We start from the raw sequence: 23,353 nt of genomic DNA, 5'->3' as shown, positions 1-23,353 counted from the left end.
TTGCCACAGCAATCCTGAGAAAAAAGAACAAAGCAGGAGGCATAACCCTCCTAGACTTCAGACAATACTACAAAGCTACAGTAATCAAAACACTGTGGTACTGGCACAAAAACAGACATACAGATCAACGGAACAAAATTGAGAGCCCAGAAATAAACCCAACACCTACGGACAATTAATCTTTGACAAAGGAGGCAAGAATATACAATGGGGAAAAAAGACAGTCTCTTCAGCAAGTGGTGCTGGGGAAGTTAAACAGCTGCATGTAAATAAATGAAGTTAGAACACACCTTCACACCATGCACAAAAATAAACTCAAAATGGCTTAAAGACTTAAATATAACACAAGACACCATTAAACTCCTAGAAGAGAACATAGCAAAACATTCTCTGACATAAATCGTACCAATGTTTTCTTAGGTCAGTCTCCCAAAGCAACAGTAATAAAAGCAAAAATAAACAAATGTGGACTAATCAAACTCACACTCTTTGGTACAGCAAAGGAAGCCATAAACAAAATAAAAAGACAACCTACATATTGGGAGAAAATATTTGCTAATGATGCTACCAACAAGGGCTTAATTTCCAAAATATACAAACAACTCATACAATTCAATAACAAACAAAACAAAACAAACAAAAAGAAAATTTAAAAATGGCAAAAAGACCTAAATAGACATTTCTCCAAAGGAGACATACAGATGGCTTGTAAGCATATGAAAAGATGCTCATCACTGCTAATTATTAGAGAAATGCAAATCAAAACTACAGTGAGGTACCACCTCACACCAGTCAGAATGGCAGTCATTAAAAAGTCTACGAATAACAAATGCTGGAGAGGGTGTGGAGAAAAGGGAACCCTCTTACACTGCTGGTGGGAATGTAAATTGGTGCAGCCACTATGGAAAATTGTACGGGGATTCCTCAAAAAACTAAAACTAGAGTTGCCATATGATCCAGCAATCTCACTCCTCAGCATATACCCAGAAAAAAACCATAATTCAAAGAGATACATGCAGCCCTATGCTCATAGCAGCACTATTCACAATAGCCAAGACATGGAAACAACCTAAATGTATATTGACAGATGAATGGATAAAGAAGATGCGGTATGTATACACAATGGAATATTACTCAGCCATAAAAAAGAACAAAACAATGCCATTTGCAGCAACATGGATGCAACGAGATTATCATACAAAGTGAAGTAAGTCAGAAAGAGAAAGACAAATACCATATGATAGCACTTATATGTGGAATATAAAATACAACACAAATGAACATATCTACGAAACAAAAACAGACTCACAGATATAGAGAACAGACTTGTGGTTGCCAAGGGGTGCGGGAGGGAAGGATTGGGAGTTTGGGATTAGCAGATACAAACTATTATATATAGAATGGATAAACAATAAGGTCTTACTGTATAGCACAGGTAACTATAGTCAATATCCTGCGACAGGGGCTTCCCTGGTGGTGCAGTGGTTGAGAATCTGCCTGCTAATGCAGGGGACACGGGGTCGAGCCCTGGTCTGGGAAGATCCCACATGCCGCAGAGCAATTAGGCCCGTGAGCCACAACTACTGAGCCTGCACGTCTGGAGCCCGTGCTCCGCAACAAGAGAGGCCACGATAGTGAGAGGCCCGTGCACCGCAATGAAGAGTGGTCCCCGCTTGCCACAACTAGAGAAAGCCCTCACATAGAAACGAAGACCCAACACAGCCAAAAATAAATAAATTAATTAATTTTTTAAAAAAGTGAATAAACTCATCCCTTTAAAAACAAAAATCCTGTGACAAACCATAATGGAAAAAAATATATATATATCTGAGTATATGTATCTTTTTCATATTCTATATATATATGAGTATATATATTCATATTCATACTCATATATATGACTGAGTCACTTTGCTGTACAGCAGAAATTAACACCAGATTGTAAATCAACTATACTTCAATACAATTTAAAAAAAAAATGAAGGGAACAGAAAACTAAGAAAAACAATTAATAATAATCATTATATTAATGATTTACTTACATATGTTAGGTATTTTCTTTATGTGAGGAACTGTACTAAATGCTTTAATGCATTTAATCCTAGACAAACTGACATATGAAGAACTGAGATTTTGCCCAAGGTCAAATGGCAAAAAAGTTGCAGAGACACAATTCTAACCTAGCTCCCTATGATTTCACTGACCCTCCTCTGTAACCAGGATAACTTATTTCCTCCATGTATGTTCCATTATTATTCTGTAAATAGTTTGCATTAATTAAAAAACCCAGAAAATAGCTCCATTTTTTTCTATTTCAATTTTCTGTCATGTAATTGGTGTGAATTTTTTCAAAATATTTGCATTAAAAGGAGTATTTCATTAAAAAAGGAAAACTTTAACTTTATTGATATTATATTCAGTTTTTCTCACGGACGTTTTTGATTTGTAAGAGGTTAAGCCATTTAATAACCAATACAAATGCCAAGATGCTATACAAAATATTCACAGTTAAAATAATTTTTAATTGTTTCTTAGTATTTCCTATATAATTCAATACACCACAGAAAAATACTATGTATTTTTCTTTCAAGTCTTCCTACAATGAAAAACTTAAAAACTTTGCACAAAACTTAGTTAGTAAACACAAACAAGTTTTGGTTTAATAGTTGGAGGTGAGAAATTAAAACAATCAGAATTTGTTTAGCTTGGTTTCATAACTATTAGTCTAGCTAGTAAAAATTGCTGCTTTCAGACTTCAGGTATTCAAAAGATAAAAATAAAAATTTTTATAATGTTTTTTCAGAAAATTTTTTTCTAAAATCGTTTTAGGAATCTATTCCACGTACTTCTTTGCAGCAAACAGTATGCCTTCTGTATTAGGTCCTGGATTCATCTAATAGCAATGACCTAATTGTTGGATCCTTCTAAAGGCTCATCAATTATGATTGAACCTCCTGAATCATGATTTATTTATTTGATCCTAATCATGCTTTTGCCAATAACAGATCCAGCCAATTCTTTGGGAACAGTTACTTGTGTTGTAATAATAACTCCATCCAAATCACAGTATGTCATGCTCCCCTGCTGAAGAATAATCATACCCAGAATCAACCAGTGGTTTCTTCCCTGACCACTTACTTCTGTGTCCCAACCTCTGAATGCAAGCTCAGGAAATGAATCTGGTTCCTGATTACCCATGGGATGAAGACATGCAAGCTGCTCTGCAAAGCCTATTAGGCCTTGATGACCTGGCCTCTGACTACCTGTCAACCTTCTCTCCCTCCTTTCTCATCAGAGTCATTATACTCCAGTCATACCTAACTAATCCGCTGTTTCCTGAACATATTACGCTTTCATTCCTCTGTCTGGAAAGCTTTCCCACCTTGACCTCCTGGCCAACTCCTACTCATTCTTCAAGTTAGCTCCTCGGGAAGGCTTTCCTAATTTCCCCACAAAGGAATGCATGCTGCTTCCTCTTTAGATCACATTCTATCTTCTACACTTGCTTCACTATGTTGTTACTGCTCTTCACATGTTTGTCTCCCTTAACTATGACTTCCCTGAAGGCAGAGTATAGATTTTAATGTTTATAATCACACAGAATAGCACAGTGCATGACACAAATAGGTGCTCAAGTCCTTCATGTCTTCATGTCTTCTTGTGTGTTGTGAACCAGACACTGTGACCCAAGTTGGCAATTCAAAACGAGCAAAAAGGCAAGGTCCCTGTGCTCAATGAGCTCACTATCTGGGAGAGAAACTGATGTTAATCAAATGATAATATTTATGAATATATCATTACAATTTGAAATAAGTGCTCTGAAAGACACACACACACACACAAAAATTCCTACCTAGGCTGGAGCAGGAGGGAGGAGGAGTGGCTAAGGAAGGCTCCCCTAGGAAAGCAGTGCTTACTGGCCATCTAGAGGATGAGTAATTAGAGATGAGGCTGAGGAGAAGAAATGGGCCAGAATGTGAGGGATCTTTGCAAGGCCATAACAAGGATTTAGTTCTTTTGTCCTTAGAGCAACATTAGGTATTGTAGGATTTTAAGGAGTTGACTGACATTATCAGACGTGTGATTTGCAAAGAGGCTCAGGCAGCAGTTTGGAAAGTGAATTGAAGAAACAAATATTTATTGACTACATTAACAAATTAATAAGTTAACTAACATGCTTAGCTAATTCTTGATTATTCACATTATGTTAGGCCCATTTAATTAGAATTTAAATTTTAATAATATCCTTTAGTGTAGCATTGTCCAATGGAAATTTAACATGAGTCACATACGTAATTTAAAATTTTACAGTACCTACATTTTAAAAACTAAAATGAAACAGGTGAAAATTTTAATAATGTATTCTACATAACCCACTGTATCTAAAATACTATTTCAACATGTACTCAATATAAAAATGTTATTAAATTTTGTACTAACCTTTGTAATCCAGTGTAAGTATTTTACATTTACAGTACATCTCTATTTGGATCACCACATATCAAGTGCTTAACAGCCACTGTGGCCAGTGGTACCATACTGGACAGTGCAGTTGTAATGCCTTCCCCAAGTGGTTTCCAAACCTGATTATACATCAGAAGTATACACAAAGACATTTGTTAAAAAGATTTCCCAATAGCTCTCTCCATTTTTATTAAGCTCTCTCCATTTTGATTGGTCTCTAGGAAGAGACCCAGAAATCTGGTTCTGATCAAGTACACCAAGTGATGCTGATGTAACAGTCCATGGACCAGCATATGGGAATTACTGCATTGCCTCAAAGTTGGGAATATAACAAAACCTTTGTGAATATAATGAAATATCTTGCACCCTCGGAAAATTTGAGCAATGTCATGAGAAGCTCAGTAGGAAAGATGTTTGAGAATTTGAGATACCCTTGAAGTAACTTCAGAAATTCATTGCCATCACTGCTTCTTAAAAGTTCAATCTGTAGAATTCAGTTCCTGAAAAGATAGCAAACTAACAATACCACTGCCTCCTGGAGTTCCCAAGTCTAATCCTGAAGATGTCGTGTAAGTGGGAGGATGATGATGGATCTTAGAGACTAACTCAGAAACACTGACAAACCCCTGGGAGATGAAAGGGAGTTGGGTACCACTGTGGTGGGAAAAGGAAAGCCTGGGGTCATGGATGAACACTGATGGAGATAAGGAGTAGAATGGAGAGATGGGCTCCCTGATTGTGCCTTCTTCTAACCACATTACCCTGGGTGGATCACAGCCCACGCCAACTCGATGTGGACATGAAAACAGCAGGTCCAGCCCAGCACCTGTCCAAGGAGGCAGAGTAACATGGGGGAGCTGATAACTATGTGTATAGGTTGGCTTGGAACAGTTCTCTCCTTTACTTCCTTCCACCCTGGGGTCTAGGAAGTAGCAGAGGATACAGTAGCTCTTGGAAAAGGGATGGCAAATGCAGGGGAACTGAGAGATAACCTACAGGCATGTTCTCTTCCTGGAAGGGCAAAATGGAACTAGCAGAACTCAGATTGTAACACAAGAGGCTTTTCACCCTGAGGTTCATCCATGCTCCCCTTTAGCGAACCCTCTCAAGAAAAAAAAAAATCACCAGAAAAAGAATCACAATCCTAGTCTCAGGCTTTTGATCCTCCCTTTCAAGTATGAATTACAGCTGAAGTTGCTGACACTCCCAAGGGAATAAGAGATCACAGAGGAAAATATTACAGCATCTGAGGAGTATAACTCACAAAAGAAATTTTTTTAGAAAACTAGACAATTTCTGCTAGAGGAGTAGAATTAATGGACCCAAAAAAATTGAGAAATTTTAAGTGAGTAAAAGAAATGCCACCAAAGAGATAAGGGAGAATATTAGCAATATGAAGCAATAATAACCTGGAGATACTGGTTATGAAAAATACGGTGATTGAAATGAACTCAGTGGATGGGTTGGCTGACAGACTGGACACCATCAGATAACAAATTAGTAAGGTAGAAATTAGTTAGGGATCTCTCCCAGAATGTATCTAGAAGCAATGAAGAGATGGGAAACACAAAAGTTAAAGGATATGGAGAGAACCCTAATAAAACCTGACAACATTATAAGAAAAGAGAGCTAATATCCTTCATTAACATTCATAAAAACGTAGGAACAAAATACTAGCTAACTGAATCAGACATATATATATATAATATATAATGTGTAATAAAATAAATGAATTTAGAAAGGTTACAGGATACAAAATCAACATATAGAAAAATCAATTGTATTTCTGTAAGTTAGCAATGAAAAATTCAAAAATTAAATTAAATAATTCCTTTCAAAATCACTTCAAAAAGAATAAAATACGTAGGAATATATATAGCACGACATGCAAAAAAACTTTTACAATGAAAACTACAAAGCATTGTTAAGTGAAATTAAAGACAATCTAAGTAAATGAGTGACTTTACATTTTCATGGACAGTAAAACACACTACCGTTAAGGTGCCTGTTTCCTACCAATAAATCTATCAATTCTATACAATCCTTGTCAAAATCCTAGCAAGATCTTTTGTAGAAATTGGTAAACTGATCCTAAAATTTATATGGATATGCAAACGACCTAGAATAGCTAACATATTTTTGCAAAATTAGAAGGACTTAATTATCTGATTTTAGAACTTAATATAAATTAATGATAATCAAGAGAGTGTGGTATTGGTACAAAGATAGACCTATAGCTCAATGAAATAGGATAGAAATTCCAGAAATAAATTATTACATTTATGGTTACTTGATTTTTTTACAAAACGTCAAGGCAATTCAAAAGGGAAGAATAATAATTTTAACAAATGATGCTAGAACAATAAGATATCCATATGCAAAAAAGAACTCAAACCATTACTTTGTAGTATATGTTAAAGAACAACTCAAAATGGATCATAGACCTAAATGTATGAACCACAACTATAAAGCTTCTAGAAAATATAGGAAAAAAATCTTTGGGACTTTGGTCTAGGCAAAAATTTACTAGTGTGACACAAAAAGCACAATTCATTTTAAAAATAAATTGAACTTCACTGAAATATAAAACTTTTGCTCTTTAAAAGACACAATTAGGAAAATTAAAAATAAGTCTAGGGGAAAATATTTGCAAACCATACAAGGACTTGTCATTAATTATCTACTGCTGTGTAGCAATTGGCCCAAAAGTTAGTAGTTTAAAACAACAAATATTTATTATCTCACACAATTTTTGAATCTGAGGAATCTGAGTGCAGCTGTCAGTCAGAGCTGCAGTCATGTCGAGACTCGATTAGGACTAGAGAACGTGCTTCCAAACTCACTCACATGGCTGTTATCAAGCTTCAGTTCCTTGCTGTTTGTTACCCAGTGTATTAGTTTGATAGGGCTGCTATAACAAAATAGCACAAATTGAGTGGCTTAAATAACACAAACTTATTTTCCAAAAGTTCTGGAGGCTAGAAGTCCAAGATCACGGTGTCAGCAGGTTTTGTTCCTTCTGAGGCCTCTTTGGGTTGTAGATGACCTTCTTGCTGTGTCTTCGCATGGCTTTTCTCTGGGTGCACACATCCTTGATGTCTCCTTTTGTGTCTAAATTTCCTCTTCTTAAAAGAATTGGATTAGGGCCCACCTGAATGGCCTCATTTTAATTTAATCACCTCTTTAAAGGCCCTATCTCCAAACAGCCGCATTCTGAGGTACTAGGGGTTAGGGCTTCAACATTTGAATTTGGGAAGAACGTAATTCAGCCCATGACGGTCAGAGACTTCAGTTCCCTGACACATGGGCCTCCCTGTAGAGCTACTCACAACATGGCAGCTTATCTCTCCCAGAGTGAGTGATCTAGGAAAGAGAGTAAGAGAGCAATTGCCTGAGACAGAAACCACAGCCTTTTTTCAAACCTAACCTCAGGAGCAACATATTACTTCTGCTGCACACTACTGGTAACACAGACCCATCCTGGGACAATTTGGAAAGGTTCTACACATTGGTATGAATGACAGAAGCTGGAGATCATTGGGGAACACCTTGGTAACTATATAACAAAGACTTTTATCCATAATATATGAAGAACTACTACAATTTGATAATAAAAAAGACAAATAACAAAAATAGGCAAAAGATTGCCTTTTCATTTTGTCAGTGGTTTCCTTTTCTGTGCAAAAGCTTTTAATTTTAACTAGGTCCCCTTTGTTTATTTTAGCTTTTATTTCCTTTACTTTAGGAGACAGATCCAAAAAAATATTGCTGCAATTTATGTCAAGAATGTTCTGCCTATGTTTTTCTCTAGGAGTTTTATAGTATCTGGCCTTACGTTTACGTCTTTAATCCATTTTGAGTTTATTTTTGTGTATGGTGTTAGAGAATGTTCTGATTTCTTTCTTTTACATGTAGCTGTCCAGTTTCCCCAGTACCATTTATTGAAGAGACTGTCTTTTCTCCATTGTATAGTCTTGCCTCCTTCATTGTAGATTAATTGACCATAGGTGCATGGGTTTATTTTTGGGTTCTCTATCCTGTTCCATTGATCTATGTGTGTGTTTTTATGCCAGTACCATAGTAGTTTGATTACTGTAGGTTCATAGTATAGTCTGAAGTCAGAAAGCATGATTCCTCAAGCTCTGTTCTTCTTTCTCAAGATATGACTGACAAAGAATCAATCTCCAAAATATACAAACAGCTCAATATAAAAAAAAAAAAAATCAAACAATGTGTAGAAGACCTAAATAGACATTTCTCCAAAGAGACATACAGATGGCTAATAGGCACATGAAAAGATGCTCAACACCACTAATTATTAGAGAAATGAAAATCAAAACTACAGTAACGTATCACCTCACACCAGTCAGAATGGCCATCAAAGATGCAAATGTGTGTTCACATGTCCAATCGTGAACTAACTTACATAAGTTAGTTCAAGTGTCTGGCATACATCATCATGTGCATGCATCCTCTACAAGTGGTTGTGCTTTTGTGCACTTTACTGTACAGTACTGTATAGGATACAGTAGTACAGTATCTTTATTTCAAGCCCAGGATGTCCAGAAGCAAGCATAAAAGCAGCAGTGGTGTAGCTGGTACTGCTAAGAAGCACCAGGAATTGGAGGTCCAGAAAAATGATGAAGAGAGACAAGAGGAAGAAGAAGTAACTGAAGAACTGAAGACATTCACAATGCAGGAAATGGCAACAGGATTTTCTTTATCTGAGGAGGCACGATTAGTTTTTGAGGCACAGGGCCCAAATGTAGAACGGTACACAAAGGTTGCAGCAGCCATTCAGAATACAATCCAGTGCTACTGTGTCATCTATGACAAGAAAATAAGAGCTACTACCCAGACATCACTGGATTGTTTTTTCAAGAGGGTAGATAGAATTGAATCTAGCAAGGAACCAGAACCTGTGCCTGTGAGTGAAAATGCAGCTTTCCCTCCGTCTCCTATTGCTGATGATCCTTCAGCTCTACCATCTCCCACCTCCTCTACCTCCTCTAGTCAGTAACTCTTCTTGCCTGTTCACTTGATGCCAGCCCCTGTATGCCAGCTGTTGTACTGTACTACTGTACTTTTCAAGGTACTGTACTGTAAGGTTAAAAATGTTTTCTTTATTTTTGGGGTCTTTTTATGTATTATTTGTGTGAAAACTATTATAAACCTATTACAGTACAATACTATAGAGCCGATCGTGTTAGTTGGGTACCTAGGCTAACTTTGTTGGACTTACGAACAAATAGGACTTATGTAGGTACTCTTGGAATGGAACTTGTTCACATGTAGGGGGCTTACTGTATTTACAATAGCCAAGACATAGAAGCAACCTGAATGTCCATCAACAGAGGAATGCATAAGGAAGATGTGGTACATATATACAATGGAATATTACTCAGCCATAAGAAAGAATGAAATAATGCCATTTGCAATAACATGGATGGACCTAGAAATTATCATATTAAGTGAAGTAAGTCACACAGAGAGAGACAAATATCATATGATATCACTAATGTGTGGAATCTAAAAAAAGATACAAATTAACTTATTTACAAAACAGACTCACAGCCATAGAAAACAAACTTATGGTTACCAAAGGGGGTAGCAAGTAGGGGAAGAGATAAATTAGGAGTTTAGAATTAACATATACACAGTACTACACATAAAATAAATAAGAAATACTACTGTATAGCACAGGAAACTATACTCAGTACTATACTCAGTACAAGATACTCAGTATCTTGTAATAACCTATAATGAAAAAGAAGCTGAAAAACAGTATTTGAATTTTATGTATAACTGAATCACTTTGCTGTACACCTGAAACTAACACAACGTTGTAAATTAACTATACTTCAATAAAATAAAATTTTTTTAAAAATGAGAAACAAACAACAAAAAAATGGGCAAAAGAACTGAATAGACATTTTTCCAAAGAGAAAATGCAGATGGCCAACAAACACATGAAAAGATGCTCAACATCACTAATCATCAGGGAAATGCAAATCAAAACCACAATGAGACGTATCATCTCATACCTGTCAGAATGGATATCATCAAAAACAACAGAAATAGATAAATGGTGAGACAAGATGGCTGAGCAGAAGGACTTGAGTTCACCTCCTCTCACGAAAACACCAAAATCACAACTAACTGCTGAACAACCACTGACAAAAAAGACAGGAACCTACCAAAAAAGATATTCTACATCCAAAGACAGAGAAGAAGCCACAACGAGATGGTAGGAGGGGCACATTCATGATACAATCAAATCCCAAACCTGCCAGGTAGGCGACCCCAACACTGGAAAATAATTATATCGCAGAGGTTCTCCCATAGGAATGAGAGTTCTGAGCTCCACATCAGGCTCCCCTGTCTGGGGGTCAGGCATCGGGAGGAGAAGCCCCCAGAGCATTTGGCTTTAAAGGCCAGCGGGGCTTGATTGCAGGAACTCCACAGGACTAGGGGAAACAGAAACTCCACCCTTAGAAGGCACGCATCAAGGTCTCATGTGCACCAGGACACAGTGAAAAAGCAGTAACTTCATAGGAGCTTGGGTCAGACCTACCTGCTGGTATCGGAGGGTCTCCTGGAGAGGCAGGGGGGCAGCTGTGGTTCACTGTGGGCACAGGGACACTGGTGGCGAAGGTACCAGGGATTATTCATAGGTGTGAGCTCTCCTGGAGGCTGCCATTTTGACACCGAGACCTGGCCCCACCCAACAGCCCATAGGCTCCAGTGCTGGGATGCCTCAGGCCAAACCACCAACAGGGCGGGAACACAGTTCCACCCATCAGCAGACAGGATGCCTAAAGTCTTCCTGAGCCTACAGCCACCTCTAAACACAACCCTTGACACAGCCCTCCCCACCAGAGAGATAAGACCCAGCTCCACCCACCAGTGGGCAGGTACCAGTCCCTCCTACCAGTAAGCTTGCTCAAGCCTCTAGACCAGCCTCACCCATGACGGGGCAGACACCAGAAACAAGAGGAAGCAGAATCCTGCAGCCTGCAGAATGGAGACTACAAACACAGAAAGTTAGACAAAATGAGACGTCAGAGGAATATGCTCCAGATGTGGGAACAAGACAAAACCCCACAAATACAACTAAGTGAAGGGGAGATAGGCAACCTACCAGAAAAAGAATTCACAGTAATGACAGTAAAGATGATCCAAATCTCTGAAAAAGAATGGAGGCACAGACCAAGATATAAGAAATGTTTACCAAAGACCTAGAAGATTTAAAGAATAAACAAACAGAGTTGAACAGTACAATAACTGAAATAAAAAATACACTAGAAGGAATCAATAGCAAAATAACTGAGGCAGAAGAATGTATAAATGACCTGGAAGACAGAATGGTGGAAATCACTGCTGCAGAAGAGAATAAAGAAAAAAGAATGAAAACAAATGAGGACAGTTTAAGAGACCTCTGGGACAACATTAAATGCACCAACATTCGCATTATAGGGGTCTCAGAAAGAGAAAAGAGAGAGAAAGAGCCTGAGAAAATATTTGAAGAGATAATAGCTGAAAAATTCCCTAACATGGGAAAGGAAACAGTCACCCAAGTCCAGGAAGCACAGGAAGTCCCACACAGGATAAACCCAAGGAGTAAGACACCAAGAGATATATTAATCAAATAGACAAGAAAAACAGAGAAAATATTAAAAGCAACAAGAGAAAAGCAACAAATAACATACAAGGGAGTCACCATAATGTTATCAGCTGATTTTTCTGCAGAAACTCTGCAGGCCAGAAGCGAGTGGCATGATATACTTAAAGTGAAAAAAGGGAAAAACTTACAACTAAGAATACTCTACCCAGCAAGGCTCTCATTCAGATTCGACAGAGAAATCAAAACCTTTACAGACAAGCAAAAGCTAAGAGAATTCAGCACCACCAAACCATCTTTACAACAAATGTTAAAGGAACTTCTCTAGGCAGAAAAGAAAAGGCCACAACTAGAAACAAGAAATTTACAAATGGGAAAGCTCACTAATAAAAGCAAATATACAGTAAAGGTAAGAAATCATCCACAAACAAGTATGATATCAAAACGAGCAATCGTGAGAAGAGGGAAGTACAAATGCAGGATACTAGGGATGCATTTGAAAATTAAGAGACCAGCAACTTTACAACAATCTTGTATATATATGGACTGCTATATCAAAACCTCACGGTAACCAAAAACCAAAAATCTACAATAGATATACACACAAAAAAGAAATAGGAATCCAAACACAACACTAAAGAGCGTCACCAAAGAAGAAGAGAAGAGAACAAAAGAGGAAGGGAAGAAAAAGATCTACAAAAACAAATCCAAAACAATTAACAAAATGGCAATAAGAACATACATATTGGTAATTACCTGAAATATAAATGGATTAAACACTCCAACCAAAAGACACACTGGCTAAATGGATACAAAAACAAGACCCATATATATGCTGTCTACAAGAGACCCACTTCAGATCGAGGGACACACACAAACTCAAAGTGAGGGGATGAAAAAAGGTATTCTATGCAAATGGAAATCAAAAGAAAGCTGGGGTAGCAATACTCATATCAGACAAAATAGACTCTAAAATAAAGACTGTTATAAGAAACAAAGATGAACACTACATAATGATCAAGGGATCGATTCAAGAAGAAAATGTAATAATTGTAAATATATATGCACCCAACATAGGAACACCTCAATATATAAGGCAAATGCTAACAGCCATAAAAGGAGAAATCGACAGTAACACAATAATAGTTGGGGACTTCAACACCCCACTTATATCAATGGTCAAATGATCCAGACAGAAAATCAATAAGGAAACACAGGCCTTAAGTGACACATTAGACGAGATGGACTAAATTAATACTTATATAGCATTCCATGCAAAGGCAGCAGAGCACACACTCTTTTCAAGTGCAGATGAAACATTCTCCAGGATAGATCACATGCTTGGTCATAAAACAAGTTTCAGTAAATTTAAGAAAACTGAAATCTTATCAAGCATCTTTTCCGACCACAACGCTGTAAGATTAGAAATCAACTACAAAGAAACGACCATAAAAAACACAAACACGTGGAGGCTAAACAATATGCTGCTAAAGAACCAATGGAACACTGAAGATATCAAAGAGGAAATCAAAAAGTATCTAGAAACCAATGAAAATGAAAATACAATGATCCAAAACCTATGGGATGCAGCAAAAGCAGTTCTAAGAGGGATGTTTATAGCAATACAATCTTACCTCAGGAAACAAGAAAAATCTCAAGTAAGCAACCTAACCTTACACCTAAAGGAACTAGAGAAAAAAAGAACAAAAATTCCAAAGTTAGTAGAAGGAAAGAAATCATAAAGATCAGAGCAAAAATAAATGAAACAGAGATGAAGAAAACAATAGAAAAGATCAAAGAAACTAAAAGCTGGTTCTTTTGAAAAGATAAACAAAATTCTTAAACCTTTAGCCAGACTCACCAAGGAAAAAAAGGGAGAGGTCTCAAATCAATAAAATTAGAAATGAAAAAAGAGAAGTTACAACAGGCACCACAGAAATACAGAGGATCATAAGAGACTACTACAAGCAACTACATGCCAATAAAATGGACAACCTAGAAGGACAAATTCTTAGAAAGGTACAATCTCCCAAGACTGAAACAGGAAAAAATAGAAAATTTGAACAGACCAATCACAAATACTGAAATTGAAACTATGATTTGAAAACTTCCAACAAACAAAAGTCCAGGACCAGATGGCTTCACAGGCGAATTCTATCAAACTTTTAGAGAAGAATTAACATATCCTTCTAAAAATATTCCCAAAAATTGCAGAGGAAGGAACACTCCAAACTCATTCTATGAGACCACCATCATCCTGATACCAACACCAGACAAAGATACCAAACACACACACAAAATTACAGGCTAATATCACTGATGAACACAACACAAAAATCCTCAACAAAATACTAGAAAACTGAATCCAACAATACATTAAAACAATCATACACCAGATCAAGTGGGATTTATTCCAGGCATTCAAGGATTTTTCAACACCTGCACATCAAACAGTATGACACACCACATCAACAAACTGAAGAATAAAAACCATATGATCATCTCAATAGATGCATAAAAAGCTTTTGACAAAATTCAACACCCATTTATGATAAAAACTCTCCAAAAAGTGGGCACAGAGGGAACATACCAACAACATAATAAAGGCCATATATGACAAACCTACAGCTAACATACTCAATGGTGAAAAAATGAAAGCATTTCCTCTCAGATCAGGAGCAAGACAAGGATACCACTCTCGCCACTTTTATTCAACGTGGTTTTGGAAGTCCTAACTATGGCAATCAGAGAAGAAAAAGAAATAAAGGGAATCCAAATTGGAAAACAAGTAAAACTGTCACTGTTTGTAGATGACATGATACTACACATAGAAAATCCTAAAGATGTCACCAGAAAACCACTAGAGCTAATCAATGAATTTGGTAAAGTTGCAGGATACAAAATTAATACACAGAAATCTGTTACATTTCTATAACTAACAACAAAAGATCAGAAAGAGAAATTAAGGAAACAATCCCTTATACCATCACATCAAAAAGAATAAAGTACCTAGGAATAAACCTACCTAAGGAAGCAAAAGGCCTGTACTCAGATACTGATGAAAGAAATCGAAGATTACACAAACAGATAGAAAGATATACCATGATCCTGGATTGGAAGAATTAATATTGTCAAAATGACTATACTACCCAAGGCAATCTACAGATTAATGCAATCCCTATCAAATTACCAATGGCATTTTTTGCAGATCTAAAAGAAAATATCTTAAAATTTGTATGGAAACACAAAAGACCCCAAAGAGCCAAAGCAATCTTGAGAAAGAAAAATGGAGCTGTAGGAATAAGGTTCCCTGACTTCAGACTATACTATAAAGCTACAGTAATCAAGACAGTATGGTACTGGCACAAAAACAAACTTATAGATCAAAGGAACAGGATAGAAAGCCCAGAAATAAACCCATGCACCTATGGTCAATTAATCTACAACAAAGGAGGCAAGACTATACAATGGAGAAAAGACAGTCTCTTCAATAAGTCGTACTGGGAAAACTGGACAGCTACATGTAAAAGAAAGAAATTAGAACATTCTTTAACACCATACACAAAAATAAACTCAACATTGATTAAAGACCTAAATGTAAGGCCAGATACTATAAATCTCTTAGAGGAAAACATAGGCAGAACACTCTTTGACATAAATCGCAGCGATATCTTTTTGGATTCACCTCCTAGAGTAATGAAAATAAAAACAAAAATAAACCAGTGGGACCTAATTAAACTTAAAAGCTTTTGCACAGCAATGGAAATCATAAACAGAACAAAAAGACAACCCATGGAATGTGATAAAATATTTACAAATGAAGCAACTGACAACAGATTAATCTCCAAAATATACAAATAGCTCATGCAGCCCAATATCAAAAAAACAAAAAAACCCAATCAAAAAATGGGTGAAAGATCTAAATTGATATTTGCCCAAAGAAGACATACAGATGGCCAAAAAGCACATGAAAAGATGCTCAACATCACTAATTATTAGAGAAATGCAAATCAAAACTACAATGAGGTATCACTTCACACCAGTCAGAATGGCCATCATCAAAAAGTCTACAAGAAATAAAAGCTGGACAGGGTGTGGAGAAAAGGAAACCCTCCTACACTGTTGGTGGAAATGTAAATTGGTAGAGCCACTATGGAGAACAGTATGGAGGTTCCTTAAAAAACTAAAAATAGAGTTGCCATACGATCCAGCAATCCCACTTCCGGACATATATCTGGAGAAAATCATGCTTCGAAAAAACATATGCACCCCAATATTCATTGCAGCACTATTTACAATAGCCAAGACATGGAAGCAACCTGAGTGTCCATTGACAGAGGAATACATAAAGAAGATGTGGTACATATATACAATGGAATATTACTCAGCCATAAAAAAGAATGAAATAATGCCATTTGCAGCAATATGGATGGACCTAGAGATTATGATACTAAGTGATGTAAGTAAGTCAGACAGAGAAAGATAAATATCATATAATATCACTTATATGTAGAATCTTAAAAAAAAAGATACAAAATAACTTAATTACACAACAGAAGCAAACTCACAGACAGAGAAAACAAACTTATGTTTACCAAAGGGGAAAGGTGGGGGGAGGGATAAATTAGGAGTTTGGGATTAACATATACACACTACTATATATGAAATAGATACTGAACAAGGACCTACTGTATAGCACAGGGACCTACTCAATATTCTGTAATAATGTATATGGGAAAAGAATCTGAAAAAGAGAATTATACATATATTATATGTATAATTGAATCATTTTGCGGTACACCTAAAACTGACACAACATTGTAAATCAACTCTACTCGAATATAAAATAAAAATGTTTTTAAAATATCAAAAACAATATGTGAAACAAGCTTTATCTTGATTCAAACTATTCCAGAAGATAAATCTAAGAAAAAAGTTATAAAACCTATTTTTAAACAACAGCATCAAGAAAAATAAGTATATGCAATCCCTAGTTGACTACTTAGAAGGGTAATATTCATTTAGATGAATCTTAAAATAAACAGTTTTACTATACTATGATCACATTTAATCCATGCATACCCTCCTGATAAGCCAAAAGAATTAGTCTCACTTTGTCCATTTCAGTAGAGAAAACTACTTTGAACTCTAGCAACCCATAGCATTCTAAGGACCTCCAAGAATTCCACAATGTTTTTTACCTTCTCCTGGCTCAAAACTTTATGCATAAATGAGTATGTAAAAAATCCAGAACCAGAGAGACAGAAAAAGAGAGAGAGAGAGAGAGAGAGGGACTCATTGAGAATGAGAAAAGAAAAACCATAACTCTAAGGCTCTAAAAAGCCTTGAATTTTAGGCATAAGTTTCACATATTTCTTGGAAAAAGTCTCCCAATTCTGAATTCATTCAATGAAAACTGAGCAATTCAAAAAAACAACAAAAAACAAACAAAACTATGTACACTGTTGGTGGGAATAGGAATTCACGCAGTCACTGTGGAAAACAGTATGGAGGTTTCTCAAAATACTAAAAATAGAACTACCATATGACCCAGCAATTCCACTCCTGGGAATATATCTGAAGAAAACAAAAACACTAATTTGAAAGGACACACGCACCCCAGTGTTCATAGCAGCATTATTTACAATTGCCAAGATATGGAAGCAACCTAAGGGTCCATTAACAGATGAATAGATAAAGACGAGGTGGTATGTCTTTACAATGGAATACTACTCAGCCATAAAAAAAGAACGAAATTTTGCCATTTGCAGGAACATGGATGAACTTGGAGGGCATTATGCTAAGTGAAATAAGTCAGACAGATAATGTATTATATCACTTATATGTGGAATCTATAAAAATACAACAAACTAGTGAATATAACTGTTACTCAATGCAAGTCCATGTGCCCAACACACAGTGAAGCCAAACAATATCAAAATGTTGGAGTCTGGAGCAGAGAAAGGTTTACTGCAGGGCCATGCAAGGAGACGGGTGGCTCAGGCCCTAAAAACCCCAAACTCCCCAAAAGCTTCTAGCAAAGCCTTTAATAGGAAAGGTGAGGGAGGGGCGTGGTTAGTTGTTGCAAACTTCTTGGTGTCAGATCCTTTGTTTTTGAGGTCAGGTCATAGGTCACGATGTTCCTGTAAACTTCCACCGAAACAAAGGTTATTCTCTGTTCTGACAAGAGAGGGCAAGGACTCAAGGTTCAACTTTTGACCTCCGAGGTCCAAGCCCTGTCTAAGAGGAAGGGGTCCCTTCGCGGGCTGGTTACCCTGCCCAGGAGCCTTCGTCCAGTACCCAGTCCGGGTCCTCCCACCAGTGCCCAGACCCAGCTGAGGAGGCAGATCTCAGTCGGTGGCACCCTCAGGGCCAAGTCCCAGACCCTGCCCAGCCATCACCAGTGAGGAAGCAAGGTGCCCAGGACTCAACTGGCCCTCAGGCTCCTCAGGCCACCCAAACGGGTGCCGGATTTCCCGGACTGCGACCCATGGACACGGCTGCCACCGTTAGGTCGCAGAGGTGGGGATGGGGGAGAGGGTCGCTGCTGCTTCAAGGCCTGGGTCCGGCCAGTGGGTGGCTGTGGTGAGGGCTCTGGGGCCCTGCAGGACACAGCCCTCAGCCTGTCCCCGGCTCCCCAGCTCACCCGCTGGCCCAAGGCCAGGGCGCCTGGAGGGCCCCGGAGAGAAGGCTGAGATCCGCCTCTCACGGCACTCTCTGCCCCGAGGAACACTGCATGCAGACTGCTGGCAGAGTGGGACCTCTAACCGCCAAACATTAACGGTCGCGTGCTAATAGCTGTGCGTTCACCCCGCCACTACTCATAACACAAAAGAAGACTCACGGATATAGAGAACAAGCTACTGGTAACCACTTGTGGCGGGGGCAGGAGGGGCAATATAAGAGTGGGGGAGTGCGAGGTGCAAAATATTTGTTGTAAGGCAGGCTCAAGGATGTATCGTACCAACACAGGGAATACAGCCAACACTGTGTAATAACTAAATGGAAAATAACCTTTTAAAATTGTATTAAATTTTAAAAATTTTTTAAACTTAAAAAGTAAAAGGTAACATAAGAAAAAATAGGCAGGGCTTCCCTGGTGGCGCAGTGGTTGAGAATCTGCCTGCCGATGCAGGGGACACGGGTTCGTGCCCTGGTCTGGGAAGATCCCACATGCCACGGAGCAACTGGGCCCGTGAGCCGCAACTACTGAGCCTGCGCATCTGGAGCCTGTGCTCCGCAACAAGAGAGGCCGCAATAGTGAAGAGGCCCGCGCACTGCGATGAAGAGTGGCCCCCGCTCGCCACAACTAGAGAAAGCCCTCGCACAGAAACGAAGACCCAACACAGCCATAAATAAATAAAAATTAAAATTAAAAAAAAAAAAAAAAGTATGTTTAAAAAAAAAAGAAAAAATAGGCAAAAGATTTGAATAAACATTTCACTAATAAACATTTCACATACGAATGACCAGTAAGCACATGAAAAGATACTCAACATCATTACTGGTCATTAAGAAAATGCAAATTAAATTCACAGTGAGATACCACTATACACCCATAATCAAAAAGACTGACCATACCAAATTTGGGCAAGAAATGTAGAGAAACTGGAATCCTAATACTTTGCCAGTGGGAATGTAAAATGGAATAGCTATTTTGGGAAACAGTTTGACTATTTCTTAAAAAATTAAACATAAACTTTCTACATGGCCCAGAAATACCACTCCCAGGTACCTATCTACTCAAGGGAAATGAAAATATATGTATACACAAAGACTTATATGTGAATGTGGAAGCAGAATTATTCATAATACCAAACCTGGAAGCAATCCAAATGTCCATCAGCTAGTAAAGGAATGAACAAAATGTGATATATCTATACAATGGAATATTATGCAGAAATAAAAAGGGAACAAACTACCAATACATGCTACAACATGGGTAAGCTTCAAAAACTTTACGCTAAATGAAAGAAGCCAAACTCAAAAGACCACATATTGTATGATTTCATATGACACTTCCAAGAAAGGCAAATCTATAGAGATAGAAAACAGATCAATGGTTGCCTGGGAACAGAGACTGACTGCAAATGGAAACAATGGAATTTGGGGCGAAGATGGAAAAGTTCTAAAACTGGACTGTTGTGATGGTTGCACAACTACATAAATTTAAAGTTACTGAATTGTAAGTTTATAATAGGTGTATCTTTTTAATAGGTGTATTTTTACGTGAATTATACCTCAAGGAAGCTGTTACAAATAGCACACAATAAAACAACCCTATGTATTTCACAAAGACGTGTTTACGTAAGGAACCATATCAAATGCATGAGAGTGAGGGGGAGGGTAATGAGAGTGGAGATGTACAAATGACAAAAACATTAAAGAAAGGGTTGTCGCACATGGTGAGAATGTGCCGAGAACTGGGGAATGTGATTATCTCAGCTTTGTCCTCCACAGTCTGAAAGAGAGAACAAGTAAGCTGTCATCAGTGAACCTTTCAAAATTACTAGTAGAATGAGGAAAATAATACTTATAATTATAAAATGCTTTACTGTTTAAAAGCTCACATACATTTTCTCATTTCTCAAAACAGCTCTGTTAAATAGCTATAACTATCTCCATTTTACAGATGAAGAAACCAAATTAGACGTGGCATGGTCACACAACTAGTGGCTACTAGTAGCTAGTAGCATGTAGCTTGGAGACTTAAACCCAGTACTTTTCCCATTGTCATCTAAGAACACTGCCCAGATCAAACTGGTCTTCCCTGACAACTCCACAATCATGTTTACACTAAGAGATCCTACCCCCCTTACTTTGCTGATCCAATCAGACTCTTCCCCAGACATTTGGAATTGGACAATAGTGAGTCTCCACGACTACACGCACTGAGGATATATAAACCTGGGGGTTGTGGAGGGGCTGTATTTTTTAACAAGGTACATGGGAAAGAGATACACCTAGCCTTCAAAGAAAGAAGAACAAAGTGGATTCAGTGACAAAAGGCCCTGTGGCCACCGAGGCAAATACACATTCACACTGTGGTAGCCATGGAGAGATGCCACCCAGATCCCCCTTCAAAGAACTTGATACCCAGCCACAAGAAGTGCAGTCATCAGCCTCCAGCTGTCAGCTCCAGCTGCAGAGAAGCCTACTGCCCAAGATCACGTCCTTTCTGGGGCAGCCTGCATCTGGTGACTGAGTGGGGTCAGATATAAAGCATGGAGCAGTTCTGCCTGATGCAGGACACTCGAAAGAAAACGCTTTCTCCAGAGCGACCCGGCAAGTTGGCCAAGGATTTGTCAGACCTGCATCACATCTTAAATTCTCTCTCTGACCAATCCTGCTTCCTCCTCCTTCCTTTCACAGGCATTGAACCCTAATAACTCCTATCGGCGTCTGTTTCTCAGTAACCCAACATGCAACCCATCACAACACATGCCCACAAGATAAAATTCAGGCTTCCAAGCTTTCTGGTTCCGGCCTCTTGTGTGGACCCAGCTGCACTTCCACTTTCCAGCCTTTCTTTTAACCAGGCTCAGGTGCGAACAAAGGCTTTGACCAGATCATTAATTTTCTGTTAGAGTACTGCCACTAATAGCCACGTAATCTTGAGCAAATCATTTTATTTCTCTGGGTCTTCACTTTCTTACTTGTCCATTGAGTGGTCAGGAAAGGCCCTCCTAATATTTACCCTATAGTCAACCAGACAGCTGATTACACACTGCCTGCTGAGCCACCAAAATGGTTTTCACCATCCATAATATACACTCTCTCACGGTATTTCAGTCTTAGCTTAGATGCTTTCCTAGAAAGTATCCCCAGCTTTCTAGCTGTTAAATTGAACTCAACTATGATTTCGGCAAAGGGCCAGCTCCCAAAGTGAGTAGGAGAGCTGCACCATGAATGCCTGGTGCAGGGCTGGGAGACAGAGATGATAGAGGATAGCATGAAGGTTCAATCCTATACTGCAGGAGCTGGGCTTGTCTCTCTACTCCATTGAGGTAGAAAAGGGAGGGAAAGGGGTTTGAGGAACTGGATAGGAATTCAATGATAGGCCCACAAACGACTTCATTCCCCCGTCCCTGCCATGTCTGTCCCTGCAGGCAATACCCTTGCTCTATACTCCAACAACCCAAAGTTCTCTCCGGCAGGACCACTCAAGTTCCCCTTTTCCTTCAAAACTGCCATTTAACAACATCACCACAGCCTCTGATACCTCCATCAAAACTACAGTCCTAAAGTGTTGATTGTTTAACTTAGTTAAGTGACTAGCTGTGATACTCTCAAGAATCCTTACTGGTTTAACGATATTCCCTCCAGTGACTGTGAAAAAAACACACAGATTACAAGAACAAATGTAGGAAAACGACAAATATCCAAAATACTCCAAAGCGTTTTTGCTTCTGGTGCCTGATTTGTAGTTTCACAACTTTCTCTGTGATCTTAAATGGACATCCGTTATTCTCTTGAGAGTAAACACTTCCTCTTGTTCTCATCCCCCAAATGTTGTCTTTAGCAAGGCCACATGGATTCTTTCTGTCATTTAGCCCCTACTCCTAGTATAAACATGTAATCTGGCCTGCAAATCTGAGACAGGCTGGGACCTGGGACCCTTTGCTGCAGTGCCTGCACCTGGAGAAAGAGTAACAGAATACAAAGAAACTATAAGGGACTAAAAATAACTGTGTGCATGTGCAGGTGGGGCAAATTAAAAACAACAAGATACAAAAAGACCAAAAACCCAACTGCCACTTCTCAGGAGTCTGCAGCAAAAGCAGGGTACTGCACTTGTACCCTGCACACAGCACCACCAAGGAGATAGGCAGACCACCTAACCCCTCAGGTGGACCCCTAGACCCACCCCTATCCTCACCGCATGTAAAGGAACCAGCTCCCTCCTGCCCCCCCCACCCCAAGAGCCAACAAAGGCACCTGTTATTTGTTTTCGCTCCCTTGTGCTGCAGCACTAGTCCCAATAAAGTCTTACCTGATTTTCTTATCTGGCCTCTTATCAATTTCTATTAATTAAGGAGTCCAAGAACCCTGGTCAGTAACAGGGTTACCAGTCAGGCTCTTTTTGACTCCATGGGTAGCTGGCACCTCTAAGTATACTGAAAAAACACTGTCCATATGACTCCTTTGGAAGCCTCTTCCTCTTAACCCATAAGAAAATTTTATGAAACTTTCCCAACTTACTTCAGCGCAACTGCCAGTGCTACAGTATCAGTGGAGCCCCAACTAAGGTTTCAAAATTTCCTCATT

General features: G+C 38.5%; 1 long non-coding RNA gene across 1 annotated transcript in view; it reads right to left on the bottom strand.

The window, feature by feature from the left end:
- Window positions 1-23,353, bottom strand: part of LOC132367340 (uncharacterized) — a 57,678-nt gene that overhangs the window by 33,584 nt on the left and 741 nt on the right. The gene's annotated exons all lie outside the window — the stretch shown is intronic.

Source organism: Balaenoptera ricei, chromosome 1 (genome assembly GCF_028023285.1).
Source record: "Balaenoptera ricei isolate mBalRic1 chromosome 1, mBalRic1.hap2, whole genome shotgun sequence".
In the NCBI taxonomy this organism is placed as follows: domain Eukaryota; kingdom Metazoa; phylum Chordata; class Mammalia; order Artiodactyla; family Balaenopteridae; genus Balaenoptera; species Balaenoptera ricei.
Note: the sequence above shows the minus strand (reverse complement) of the source record. Positions and strands in the feature narration are given on the sequence as shown.